The sequence below is a fragment of the Schistocerca gregaria genome, unplaced genomic scaffold (genome assembly GCF_023897955.1).
Source record: "Schistocerca gregaria isolate iqSchGreg1 unplaced genomic scaffold, iqSchGreg1.2 ptg000180l, whole genome shotgun sequence".
NCBI lineage: Eukaryota > Metazoa > Arthropoda > Insecta > Orthoptera > Acrididae > Schistocerca > Schistocerca gregaria.
Window position 1 is genome coordinate 10,597,652 of NW_026061730.1, and position 13,991 is coordinate 10,611,642.

At 51.7% G+C, this 13,991-nt stretch overlaps 2 non-coding genes across 2 annotated transcripts; both read right to left on the bottom strand.

Annotated features, from left to right (window-relative positions):
• Window positions 1-10,639: 10,639 nt before the first annotated feature.
• Window positions 10,640-10,713, bottom strand: Trnaa-agc (transfer RNA alanine (anticodon AGC)). The gene has a single exon. It is a non-coding gene; the product is annotated as a tRNA-Ala (tRNA).
• A 1,502-nt stretch (window positions 10,714-12,215) lies between these two features.
• Trnaa-agc (transfer RNA alanine (anticodon AGC)) lies at window positions 12,216-12,289 on the bottom strand. The gene has a single exon. It is a non-coding gene; the product is annotated as a tRNA-Ala (tRNA).
• Between the last annotated feature and the right edge of the window lie 1,702 nt (window positions 12,290-13,991).

The window sequence follows — 13,991 nt, forward strand, 5'->3', positions numbered from 1 at the left end:
CCCGAAGCATACGAGAAAAGTTTAATTTGGCATACTCACTACGCTTGGGGACACTACGGTGCCCGCAAGTGCTATAAGAAATTAAATATGTACTGTTACTTTCCCAATATGCTTCGACGCACACAACAAATTTTGAACTTGTATTATTTGTCAGAAGGTTTGATTTGTTTGATTGTTATTCTTTATTTCTATTATTCGGAATCTCTTTTTTTTTTATTAAATTGAGCCTGAAACTTACGTAATAAATACTTCGCGTGAAGTACGATTTGCAGCATAAACAAAAATAAATTTCGGAAATGTAATCCACTGAATATTAAAAGTAAAGCTTTTGAACAACGCGCGTGACTAGATACATTCAGAGGGTACGTACATTCGCGTGCGAGTGGTTGCGGTCTGATGAGAAATTTTCATTGTGAAATAATTTCGTCGTAACACACTCGGAGATTGCGAACGTACATTCAGAGTAGACGCACGTACGTTCTATCATTCCCCGTGGCCTCTATTGTTGAGCAGCGCCGTTTTGAAGATCTTCGGTTCCATCTAAAACTCGCCTTCTCTGCTTAACATAAATACTCCATAGGCATGGGAATAAGGCTTGTTGTGCGATGAAAATAATATAAAACACATCTTGCGTCTTTTAACTCATTCATTTACCACACACACACACACACACTAGTAGTTAGACAGTACGACATCCCACCAGCCCATCAGAACAAAAAGTAGTCGTTCATACAAGAAAAAAAAACGAAGGGCGAAATTGTTCCTATGTCTCTCAAAGATAAAAAGTTTACCAGATATTTCTCTGGTGTATCACTGGAACAATTTTTCAGCACTTCTGCGATTATATTACAATATTTTCAGTTCCTTTACATACCTAAGACAGATCTGCACTCGATGACACCACGATAACAGCCGGTCCCCACACCTACATCTTGCTCTCCTTATGACAGTATACATCATATCAGTCTGTGACGGTGGTTTTGCAACTTCTTACGTGCCTTTATGTTCGCCGCGAGCAACACTTACCATGCACTGACCACAAAACATGGAGAAGCCGGGACTTGAACCCGAGACCGTTCACACGCTACGCGAACGATCTGCCAACTGAGATACAGCTACACACACGACCAAGCCTGGCTATTCTCCATTCTTTGCGACTCTGATGTGCACGGACACGATGGTTGGTTGGTTTTGTAGCGGCGAAGGTACCAGAGTACAAAGGCGCGGACACGTTCATATACACAAGAGTTCCAAGTAGTTTCGATGCTCTGGTATTACGAATGCAAATTCCGTCTGTTTTGAACGTCTTAAATTGAAAGGGCGGTCACAAATTGGTCCATTTCACTCCTTGTCGACAACCACACAGCACCTGAGGTAACAAGCACATCTCGAGCCCCATTGTGCTCTCCATTGTTCATGCCAACTCAGTGCCTCGCTCTTTGCTACTGTGTAAAACTCTTGTCGTCCAACTGCAAAACACTGGGACACAACAAGTTTCCGCGTCCCCATTGCACTGATCGTACTACGAAACGCTCCCCAAACTTGGCAATCACCCATGCAGATGACTTTTCCGACTTTACACGACGCTCACGCTAGTGACATCCTTATTTATAGTTCGACGTCGCGCCAAAGCGAATGAGCACATTTCGCCTACGGCTTAGGCCGCTCTTCTAGTGTGGCTGCTCTGTGTCTGCAGGCAGCGAGGGGCTGCAAGCTTCCTGTGTTCGCACCTATATCACCTGTGCTTGCTTGTCAGAGACAGACTATCGCAAAACATACAACTCTCTCCATGAATTGATTGCTACGGCATCTGTTATCAGCAGTCACAACCAGCAACACCAGTAGCAGCCGACTGCACGCAAAGAATGGGAACGTGCAGTGGGATTTACGTGAAATCGGCGCAAGGCAGATCTTTCCGACGTAGGCTTGAGAATCTTATGGGAACATTTGTACTGTTTCTAAATTAAGTGTAGGTGTGGGAGGAGGGTGCTTCCTGCGCACGAATAAAAGCACGCTCGCCAATTGTGGATGCTAATCGTTTGCTTGTATCTGCCTACACACCTCTGCCGGTTGGGAATTGTTCCACTTGCATGGCAAGATGTGCATGTAGGTGTGTTAAAAATTCTGGAGGCGCTGGGTATCGATCCCAATACCTCTCGCACGCTAAGCGAGCGCTTTACCATCTGAGCTACGCCCGTCTCCCCGATAACTAACAGTGCTACATCCAGTCATATCAACGTCACAGACCCTTGCACTCCCATTATTCCGCAGACAAACACTACTCTCTATGTATCAGTGAGGGTGTCTTTCAGGTTTCGTGCATTCTGTATCGAATCGTAGTTGGGCACAATGAAACTGGCACGCATAACGTCGAAAATAGAGTTCAGACACCGCTCTGAGTAAGACGAACGTGTTGTCCACTCTCTAGACTTCAATGATGTTAAGCCGTGATACCTAAGACAGATCTGCACTCGATGACACCACGATAACAGCCGGTCCCCACACGTACATCTTGCTCTCCTTATGACAGTATACATCATATCAGTCTGTGACGCTGGTTTTGCAACTTCTTGCGTGCGTTTATGTTCGCCGCGACCAACACTTACCATGCACTGACCACAAAACATGGAGGAGCCGGGGCTTGAACCCGAGACCGTTCACACGCTAAGCGAACGATCTGCCAACTGAGATACAGCTACACACACGACCAAGCCTGGCTATTCTCCATTCTTTGCGACTCTGATGTGCACGGACACGATGGTTGGTTGGTTTGTAGCGGCGAAGGTACCAGAATACAAAGGCGCGGACACGTTCATATACACAAGAGTTCCAAGTAGTTTCGATGCTCTGGTATTACGAATGCAAATTCCGTCTGTTTTGAACGTCTTAAATTGAAAGGGCGGTCACAAATTGGTCCATTTCACTCCTTGTCGACAATCACACAGCACCTGAGGTAACAAGCACATCTCGAGCCCCATTGTGCTCTCCATTGTTCATGCCAACTCAGTGCCTCGCTCTTTGCTACTGTGTAAAACTCTTGTCGTCCAACTGCAAAACACTGGGACACAACAAGTTTCCGCGTCTCCATTGCACTGATCGTACTACGAAACGCTCCCCAAACTTGGCAATCACCCATGCAGATGACTTTTCGGACTTTACACGACGCTCACGCTTTTTTTTTTCCTTTATTTTCATTTTATACCTACAAAGGTAGGCCGGCAGCGGCCTAATATGCCGCTCTTCGGCCACAAGAAACATACAAGAGATAAAAACAGGAAGACATAATCTCAAAACACAGACATGGAGGACAAAAATCAGAAGACAACAGAGAATAAAAAGAATTCAAGTCGTTCACCGACGCAGCACTGTTTCAGTTTTAAAAAAACGGGCAGCACAGCACGGAACAGAGAACACTAGCACAGGTGAACGGTGGAGCAGAAAACGAAGAAACACTCGAGGTACAGACGGGACGAAAGACACGGACACTGCGGAGATGGGCTTCGGCGCTTGCAGGGGCACTGTCCACACCGAAAAGCTGGGGGCCTGCCAAGGGAAAAAACAGGGGGAGGGAAGGAGGGAGGGGGAGATAGGATGCCAGGGAGGAGGAGGGGAGAAAACGAAAAGAGGGGGGTGGAAGCCCAGGGATGGGGGGAGGGGAGGTAAGGATGGAAGGAAGGAGAGGGGGAGGGAGAGAAGGGAGAGAGGGTGCCCACAGGAAAATGAGAGGAGAGGGGAATGCAAGGCTCAAGGTTGGTAGGAGGGGTAGATGGAGGGGAGGAGGGCATCATCCGGGAGGGGGAGTCGGCGGAAGCCACCTTGGGAGAGGGTGTGGAGAGTGTGAAGATGGAGAGCAGGTGGGATACAGGAGTACAGGCGCGGCAGTGGGTTGGGGTGGGAGAGGATGGAAGAGACAAGCGGGTGGGGAGGATCAAGCTTGCGGGAGGTGTAGAGGATCCGTATCCGTTGGAGGAAGAGGAGGAGGTGTGGGAAGGGGAATAGGTCATAGAGGAACCGCGTGGGGGAAGGGAGGCGGATGCGGTAGGCGAGGCGGAGTGCATGCCGTTCAAGGATTTGAAGGGATTTGTAAAAGGTAGGCGGGGCAGAGATCCAGGCGGGATGGGCATAACAGAGGATAGGGCGGATGAGAGATTTATAGGTGTGGAGGACGGTGGAGGGGTCCAGACCCCATGTGCGGCCAGAAAGGAGCTTCAGGAGGTGGAGTCGGGAGCGTGCCTTGGCTTGGATTGTCCGGAGATGAGGGGTCCAGGAGAGGCGACGGTCAAGGGTGACGCCAAGGTACTTGAGGGTGGGTGTGAGGTTAATAGGACGGCCATAAATGGTAAGATAGAAATCAAGGAGACGGAAGGAAGGGGTGGTTTTGCCTACGATGATTGCCTGGGTCTTGGAAGGATTGACCTTGAGCAACCACTGGTTACACCAAGAGGTGAACCGGTCCAGATGGGATTGGAGAAGGTGTTGGGGGCGTTGCAGGGTGGGGGCAAGGGCAAGGAAGGCGGTGTCATCGGCGTACTGGAGAAGGTGAAGGGGGGTGCAGGTGGAGGCATGTCCGCCGTATAAAGAAGGTAAAGAAGAGGGGAAAGGACGGAACCTTGGGGCACACCGGCAGAGGGGTAGAAGGTGTAGGAATCAGTGTTGTGGATAGTGACATAGGAAGGGCGGTGGGAAATGAAGGAGGCGATCAGACGGACGTAGTTAATAGGAAGAGCAAAGGTTTGGAGCTTGAAGAGGAGACCAGAATGCCACACACGGTCATAGGCGCGTTCAAGGTCAAGGCAGAGGAATATGGCGGAGCGACGGGAGTTGAGTTGTTCGGAGAGGAGGTGAGTGAGGTGAAGGAGAAGGTCATCGGCAGAGAAGGATGGTAGAAAGCCACATTGGGTGGAGGGAAGGGAGTGGTGCCGGTGGAGATGCTGGTGGATGCGGCGGGTTAGAATGGATTCCAGGACCTTGCTGAAGACCGAGGTAAGGCTTATAGGACGGTAGGAGGAGACAGCGGAAGGTGGTTTATCGGGTTTGAGGAACATCAGGATCCGGGAGGTTTTCCACAGGTCGGGGTAGAAGCCGGTGGACAAGACCACATTGTACAGCCTGGCCAGGGTGGAGAGGAAGGGGGCGGGAGCTTCATGGAGGTGACGGTAAGCAACACGGTCGGGACCAGGAGCAGTGTTGCGTTTGGTGCGGAGTATATCGATGATGTCTTGAGTAGTTATAGGGTTATTGAGTTCAGTGTGTGTAATGTTGTCCAAGTACTGGAAGCCAGGAGCTAGTGGAGGGATAGAGGTGTCAGTTCGATCGCGGACATCGGGGAAGAGGGAATAATCGAACTGGGGATCGTCAGGGATGGTAAAGACATCGGTGAGGTAGGAGGCAAAATGGTTGGCCTTACTAAGGTTGTCAGGAAAGGGATTGTCATTATGAAGGAGAGGATAGTAAGGGGGGGGGGGGGTTTGATCCAGTAAGGCGGCGGAAGGCTGACCAGTATTTGGACGAGTTAATAGGTAGGGTAGCATTAAGACGGGTGCATGTCTGTCGCCAGTCCCGGCGTTTCTTAGCCGCGAGCAAGTTCCGGATGTGTCTCTGGAGTTGCCGGTGGCGTTGTAGTGTGTCCCGGTCACGCGTGTGGAGGAAGGCACGGTAGAGACGACGGGATTCTCGAAGGAGGAGGACGGCCTGTGGGGGTAAAGTGGGACGGTGCGGGTGGATGGCGACGGTAGGGATGTGGGCCTCCACGGCCTCAGACAAGGTCTGCTGGAGAAAGGATGCGGCATGGGTTATGTCATGTGGGAGGTGGTAGGTGAGGGGGTGGCCATCGACTCGGGTAGTAAGGGTATCCCGGTATGCATTCCAGCCGGCACGGGAGTAATCATGGACATACTTGGGGGGAGGGTCAAGGCGAGGATCGGGACGGGGGCGACGACCGTCTGATATGGTAAGAAGGACAGGGAGATGGTCACTGCCAATAGGGTCGAGGACGTCCACCGCTATGCGGCCAAGGAGGTTGGGGGAGGCTAGGACGACATCGGGTGTGGTATTGGATTCAGGGCAGGTGTGTTGGGGAAGAGGAAGGACATCTCCTTGGATGGTGGCGAGGAACCGATGCCACCGCCGTAACTGGGTGGCGGAGCGACTATGGATATTGAGATCTGCGGCAATCACGTACGAGGAGAAGGTACGGTCGATGTGGGAAAGGAAGTCAAAAGGAATAGGGGCAGAGGGGCGGACATAGATGGTGGCGCAGGTAACGGTGAGGCCGGGGAAGAATAGACTAAGGATCAGGTGTTCCGTGGGGTTGGGAAGGAGGGGTTGGAGCCGAACAGGGATCTGGCGATGGTGGCCAATGGCAACTCCGCCACGCGCTATCGGAAGGGGGTTGTCAGAGCGGTGAAGGAGGTAGGGCGAGGTATGGACAGTATGGTGGGGCTGGAGAAATGTTTCGTTTAGGAGGAAGGCATCCACGCGGTGGGTGGTGAGGGTATGCATAAGGAGATTCTTGTTGACAGGAAGGGAACGGATGTTGTTAAACAGGATACGTTGCTGTCGCGCCATAGTGGGAAGTTAGACGAGGGTGTCGAGACGGGAGAAGGTAAAATGGGCCTGGTTATGGGAGTAGGTGGCGTAAGTGTTGAGCTGGAAGACGGAACGGGCGGCAAGGGATATCTGCTGGAGGGTGTGGGGGCGCTGAAAGGGGTGGATGTTCTGAAGGACAACGGTTACAAAGCGGATGATGTCCTCAGCTGTGGGGGGGGGGGACGGAGGGAATTGCCGGGAGGGGTGGGGGCATCCAAGGGGCGGACAGGGACAGTGAGTTCAGGAGCGGAGGGAGGGGGTCGGGCCTTGCACTTTTGGGAGTAGGTTGGGTGTTGTAGGTTACAGGTGTTACAGGAGGGGGGGGACTGAAGGTTGGGGCACTGTCGGAGGAAGTGTGCTTCTTCGCAATGCGGGCAGATGGGGGCCTCGCGGCACTCAGATGTAGGATGTGCATTATAGCGCAAGCACCTCTGGCAGCGCATGGACTGTGGACGGGAGCGGGAGGGGTCGACCTTATAACGGCGGTTGAAAAGGAGGGCACCCTCCTCGAGGAGGAGTTCTATGGAGGGAGCATGCTCGGAGAACACCCGCATGAGGCGGGTGGGGCCGGCTGGATTGTGAATCCGGCGGACAGCTCGAACCTCTAGATAGGGATGGGCCTTCAGCTCCGCCAACACCTCCTCCTCCGTGATCATCGGGCTAAGCCGAGTGATCACGGCAGTGAGGGTCGGTGGGCAACGGGGCGGCTGGGGTTGTCGGGATGAGGAGGGGGAGGGAGCAGGGGCAAGGGAGGCATGGGGACCAAACCGGGTGAGGGGAATGCGGGAGAGGATGTCGGAGTGGAGGCTGGGGCTGGGGGATGTGATCAGGACGGAGTCCCGACGGGGGGTGAGAAGGGAGATCGGGGCTCCGGGGAAGTGCTGGCGGAGGAGAAGGGTAAGATTGCGGGCCTCCAGGAGAGAGGGATCTGGGTGAGAAAGGAGGTACCTGTAGGAGGGGGAGGTAGAGGAGGGAGTAGATAGGGCAGGTGGGGTGGTATCCATGGCATCCTGGGGGTTGGAGGGGGGAGAGTTTGCGACTTCTTGGGAGCAGAAGAGGCTGGGGTGCCGCTGGGACGTTTCACAGCGGGAGAGGGATGGGAAGAGGTGTGGGGGATGGGGACGACCGGGAGATGGCGGGAGATGGCGGGTCCCACCGGCGGTGCAGGCACTGGTGGTGGTGCTGGTGCTGGCGCTGGAGCTGGAGCTGGCGCCACAGAAGATGCAGTGGCAGTGGTTGGCACTGGCGATGGCGAGGGCGATGGTGATGGTGATGGTGATGACGATGATGATGGTGTGGCGTGGGTGGTGGCCCGACGGGCAACAACCCTGGCGGGGGTGGCATGAGTTACATGTGGGAGGGGAGGGAATGGGTCACGTGAGGCATGGGGGGTAGGAACAGGGGAGGGAGCAACAAAAGGAGCGGGGGTGGGAAGAGTGAGGAGGGGGGAATATATGGGGGAGGCGGTGATTGAGCACACGACGTGATGGTGGTGGCAGCAAGTGAGGGGGACGTGTACACGATTGCAGTGGTAGTGGCGGTAGTTGTGGGGGTTGTCATGGTGAGAGGATAATTGGGAGAGGGGAAAAGAGGGAAAATAACAGGGGACAGTTAAAGGACAAGGACAAGAGACTGACGAAGAGGAAGGGTAAGACGTAAGCAGAGACGACAGAACGAAAGACGGGCAGGGAGCAGCGGCGGCGGCGGCGGCGGCGGTCGGCAAAAGCAGCAGCGGCAGGAACCGGATACGATGGCGGCAACCGGCGGCGACGTCGGCGGGAGACCGGCGGCGGCGGCGGCTGGGACCAACGGCGGCAAAGGCTCGGGACAACGGCAGCTGCAGCGATCACTGAAACTCCAACACTTCGATATTAACGACAATAATAATCGAAGGGCGCAACCCTCTCGAGTTACGCCGAAGAACAGGTGGACGCTCACGCTAGTGACAGCCTTATTTATTGTTCGACGTCGCGCTAAAGCGAATGAGCACATTTCGCCTACGGCTTAGGCCGCTCTTCTAGTGTGGCTGCTCTGTGTCTGCAGGCAGCGAGGGGCTGCAAGCTTCCTGTGTTCGCACCTATATCACCTGTGCTTCCTTGTCAGAGACAGACTATCGCAAAACAAACAACTCACTTCATGAATTGATTGCTACGGCATCTGTTATCAGCAGACACAACCAGCAACACCAGTAGCAGCCGACTGCACGCAAAGAATGGGAACGTGCAGTGGGATTTACGTGAAATCGGCGCAAGGCAGATCTTTCCGACGTAGGCTTGAGAATCTTATGGGAACATTTGTACTGTTTCTAAATTAAGTGTAGGTGTGGGAGGAGGGTGCTTCCTGCGCACGAATAAAAGCACGCTCGCCAATTGTGGATGCTAATCGTTCGCTTGTATGTGCCTACACACCTCTGCCGGTTGGGAATTATTCCACTTGCATGGCAAGGTGCGCATGTAGGAGTGTTAAAAATTCTGGAGGCGCTGGGTATCGATCCCCGTACCTCTCTCACGCTAAGCGAGCGCTCCACCATCTGAGCTACGCCCACCCCACCGATAACTAGTAGTGCTACATACAGTCATATCAACGTTACAGACCCTTGCACTCCCATTATTCCGCAGACAAACACTACTCGCTATGTATCAGTGAGATTGTCTTTCAGGTTTCGTGCATTCTGTATCGAATCGTAGTTGGCCACAATGAAAGTGGCACGCATAACGTCGAAAATAGCGTTCAGACACCGCTCTGAGTAAGACGAACGTGTTGTCCCTTCTCTAGACTTCAATGACGTTAAGCCGTGATACCTAAGACAGATCTGCACTCGATGACACCACGATAACAGCCGGTCCCCACACTTACATCTTGCTCTCCTTATGACAGTATACATCATATCAGTCTGTGACGCTGGTTTTGCAACTTCTTGCGTGCGTTTATGTTCGCCGCGACCAACACTTACCATGCACTGACCACAAAACATGGAGGAGCCGGGGCTTGAACCCGAGACCGTTCATACGCTAAGCGAACGATCTGCCAACTGAGCTACAGATACACACGCAACCAAGCCTGGCTATTCTCCATTCTTTGCGACTCTGATGTGCACGGACACGATGGTTGGTTGGTTTGTAGCGGCGAAGGTACCAGAATACAAAGGCGCGGACACGTTCATATACACAAGAGTTCCAAGTAGTTTCGATGCTCTGGTATTACGAATGCAAATTCCGTCTGTTTTGAACGTCTTAAATTGAAAGGGCGGTCACAAATTGGTCCATTTCACTCCTTGTCGACAATCACGCAGCACCTGAGGTAACAAGCACATCTCGAGCCCCATTGTGCTCTCCATTGTTCATGCCAACTCAGTGCCTTGCTCTTTGCTACTGTGTAAAACTCTTGTCGTCCAACTGCAAAACACTGGGACACAACAAGTTTCCGCGTCCCCATTGCACTGATCGTACTACGAAACGCTCCCCAAACTTGGCAATCACCCATGCAGATGACTTTTCCGACTTTACACGACGCTCACGCTAGTGACAGCCTTATTTATAGTTCGACGTCGCGCCAAAGCGAATGAGCACATTTCGCCTACGGCTTAGGCCGCCCTTCTAGTGTGGCTGCTATGTGTCTGCAGGCAGCGAGGGGCTGCAAGCTTCCTGTGTTCGCACCTATATCACCTGTGCTTCCTTGTCAGAGACAGACTATCGCAAAACATACAACTCACTCCATGAATTGATTGCTACGGCATCTGTTATCAGCAGTCACAACCAGAAACACCAGTAGCAGCCGACTGCACGCAAAGAATGGGAACGTGCAGTGGGATTTACGTGAAATCGGCGCAAGGCAGATCTTTCCGACGTAGGCTTGAGAATCTTATGGGAACATTTGTACTGTTTCTAAATTAAGTGTAGGTGTGGGAGGAGGGTGCTTCCTACGCACGAATAAAAGCACGCTCGCCAATTGTGGATGCTAATCGTTCGCTTGTATCTGCCTACACACCTCTGCCGGTTGGGAATTATTCCACTTGCATGGCAAGGTGCGCATGTAGGTGTGTTAAAAATTCTGGAGGCACTGGGTATCGATCCCAGTACCTCTCGCACGCTAAGCGAGCGCTCTACCATCTGAGCTACGCCCACCCCCCCGATAACTAGTAGTGCTACATACAGTCATATCAACGTTACAGACCCTTGCACTCCCATTATTCCGCAGACAAACACTACTCTCCATGTACCAGTGAGAGTGTCTTTCAGGTTTCGTGCATTCTGTATCGAATCGTAGTTGGCCACAATGAAAGTGGCACGCATAACGTCGAAAATAGAGTTCAGACACCGCTCTGAGTAAGACGAACGTGTTGTCCACCTCTAGACTTCAATGACGTTAAGCCGTGATACCTAAGACTGATCTGCACTCGATGACACCACGATAACAGCCGGTCCCCACACTTACATCTTGCTCTCCTTATGACAGTATACATCATATCAGTCTGTGACGCTGGTTTTGCAACTTCTTGCGTGCGTTTATGTTCGCCGCGACCAACACTTACCATGCACTGACCACAAAACATGGAGGAGCCGGGGCTTGAACCCGAGACCGTTCATACGCTAAGCGAACGATCTGCCAACTGAGCTACAGCTACACACGCAACCAAGCCTGGCTATTCTCCATTCTTTGCGACTCTGATGTGCACGGACACGATGGTTGGTTGGTTTGTAGCGGCGAAGGTACCAGAATACAAAGGCGCGGACACCTTCATATACACAAGAGTTCCAAGTAGTTTCGATGCTCTGGTATTACGAATGCAAATTCCGTCTGTTTTGAACGTCTTAAATTGGAAGGGCGGTCACAAATTGGTCCATTTCACTCCTTGTCGACAATCACACAGCACCTGAGGTAACAAGCACATCTCGAGCCCCATTGTGCTCTCCATTGTTCATGCCAACTCAGTGCCTCGCTCTTTGCTACTGTGTAAAACTCTTGTCGTCCAACTGCAAAACACTGGGACACAACAAGTTTCCGCGTCCCCATTGCACTGATCGTACTACGAAACGCTCCCCAAACTTGGCAATCACCCATGCAGATGACTTTTCCGACTTTACACGACGCTCACGCTAGTGACATCCTTATTTATAGTTCGACGTCGCGCCAAAGCGAATGAGCACATTTTGCCTACGGCTTAGGCCGCTCTTCTAGTGTGGCTGCTTTGTGTCTGCAGGCAGCGAGGGGCTGCAAGCTTCCTGTGTTCGCACCTATATCACCTGTGCTTCCTTGTCAGAGACAGACTATCGCAAAACATACAACTCACTCCATGAATTGATTGCTACGACATCTGTTATCAGCAGTCACAACCAGCAACACCAGTAGCAGCCGACTGACGCAAAGAATGGGAACGTGCAGTGGGATTTACGTGAAATCGGCGCAAGGCAGATCTTTCCGACGTAGACTTGAGAATCTTATGGGAACATTTCTACTGTTTCTAAATTAAGTGTAGGTGTGGGAGGAGGGTATTCCTGCGCACGAATAAAAGCACGCTCGCCAATTGTGGATGCTAATCGTTCGCTTGTATCTGCCTACACACCTCTGCCGGTTGGGAATTATTCCACTTGCATGGCAAGGTGCGCATGTAGGTGTGTTAAAAATTCTGGAGGCGCTGGGTATCGATCCCAGTACCTCTCGCACGCTAAGCGAGCGCTCTACCATCTGAGCTACGCCCACCGCTCCGATAACTAGTAGTGCACCACCAGTCATATCAACGTTACAGACCCTTGCACACCCATTATTCCGCAGACAAACACTACTCTCTATGTATCAGTGAGAGTGTCTTTCAGGTTTCGTGCATTCTGTATCGAATCGTAGTTGGCCACAATGAAAGTGGCACGCATAACGTCGAAAATAGAGTTCAGACACCGCTCTGAGTAAGACGAACGTGTTGTCCACCTCTAGACTTCAATGACGTTAAGCCGTGATACCTAAGACAGATCTGCACTCGATGACACCACGATAACAGCCGGTCCCCACACTTACTTCTTGCTCTCCTTATGACAGTATACATCATATCAGTCTGTGACGCTGGTTTAGCAAACTTATTGCGTGCGTTTATGTTCGCCGCGACCAACACTTACCATGCACTGACCACAAAACATGGAGGAGCCGGGGCTTGTACCCGAGACCGTTCACACGCTAAGCGAACGATCTGCCAACTGAGCTACAGCTACACACACGACCAAGCCTGGCTATTCTCCATTCTTTGCGACTCTGATGTGCACGGACACGATGGTTGGTTGGTTTGTAGCGGCGAAGGTACCAGAATACAAAGGCGCGGACACGTTCATATACACAAGAGTTCCAAGTAGTTTCGATGCTCTGGTATTACGAATGCAAATTCCGTCTGTTTTGAACGTCTTAAATTGAAAGGGCGGTCACAAATTGGTCCATTTCACTCCTTGTCGACAATCACACAGCACCTGAGGTAACAAGCACATCTCGAGCCCCATTGTGCTCTCCATTGTTCATGCCAACTCAGTGCCTCGCTCTTTGCTACTGTGTAAAACTCTTGTCGTCCAACTGCAAAACACTGGGACACAAGAAGTTTCCGCGTCCCCATTGCACTGATCGTACTACGAAACGCTCCCCAAACTTGGCAATCACCCATGCAGATGACTTTTCCGACTTTACACGACGCTCACGCTAGTGACAGTCTTATTTATAGTTCGACGTCGCGCCAAAGCGAATAAGCACATTTCGCCTACGGCTTAGGCCGCTCTTCTAGTGTGGCTGCTCTGTGTCTGCAGGCAGCGAGAGGCTGCAAGCTTCCTGTGTTCGCACCTATATCACCTGTGCTTCCTTGTCAGAGACAGACTATCGCAAAACATACAACTCACTCCATGAATTGATTGCTACGGCATCTGTTATCAGCAGTCACAACCAGAAACACCAGTAGCAGCCGACTGACGCAAAGAATGGGAACGTGCAGTGGGATTTACGTGAAATCGGCGCAAGGCAGATCTTTCCGACGTAGGCTTGAGAATCTTATGGGAACATTTGTACTGTTTCTAAATTAAGTGTAGGTGTGGGAGGAGGGTGCTTCCTGCGCACGAATAAAAGCACGCTCGCCAATTGTGGATGCTAATCGTTCGCTTGTATCTGCCTACACACCTCTGCCGGTTGGGAATTATTCCACTTGCATGGCAAGGTGCGCATGTAGGTGTGTTAAAAATTCTGGAGGCGCTGGGTATCGATCCCAGTACCTCTCGCACGCTAAGCGAGCTCTCTACCATCTTTTTTTTTTCCCATGTGAGGCTTCTCCTCCGTAGAACTGAAAATTGAAAAATTAAGGCTTCTTGGGAATTATTAAATTGTCACTCTTGCTTCATACTGAAAAAATTAAACAAAAATAGAAAGATTGTAACTGAGGAACA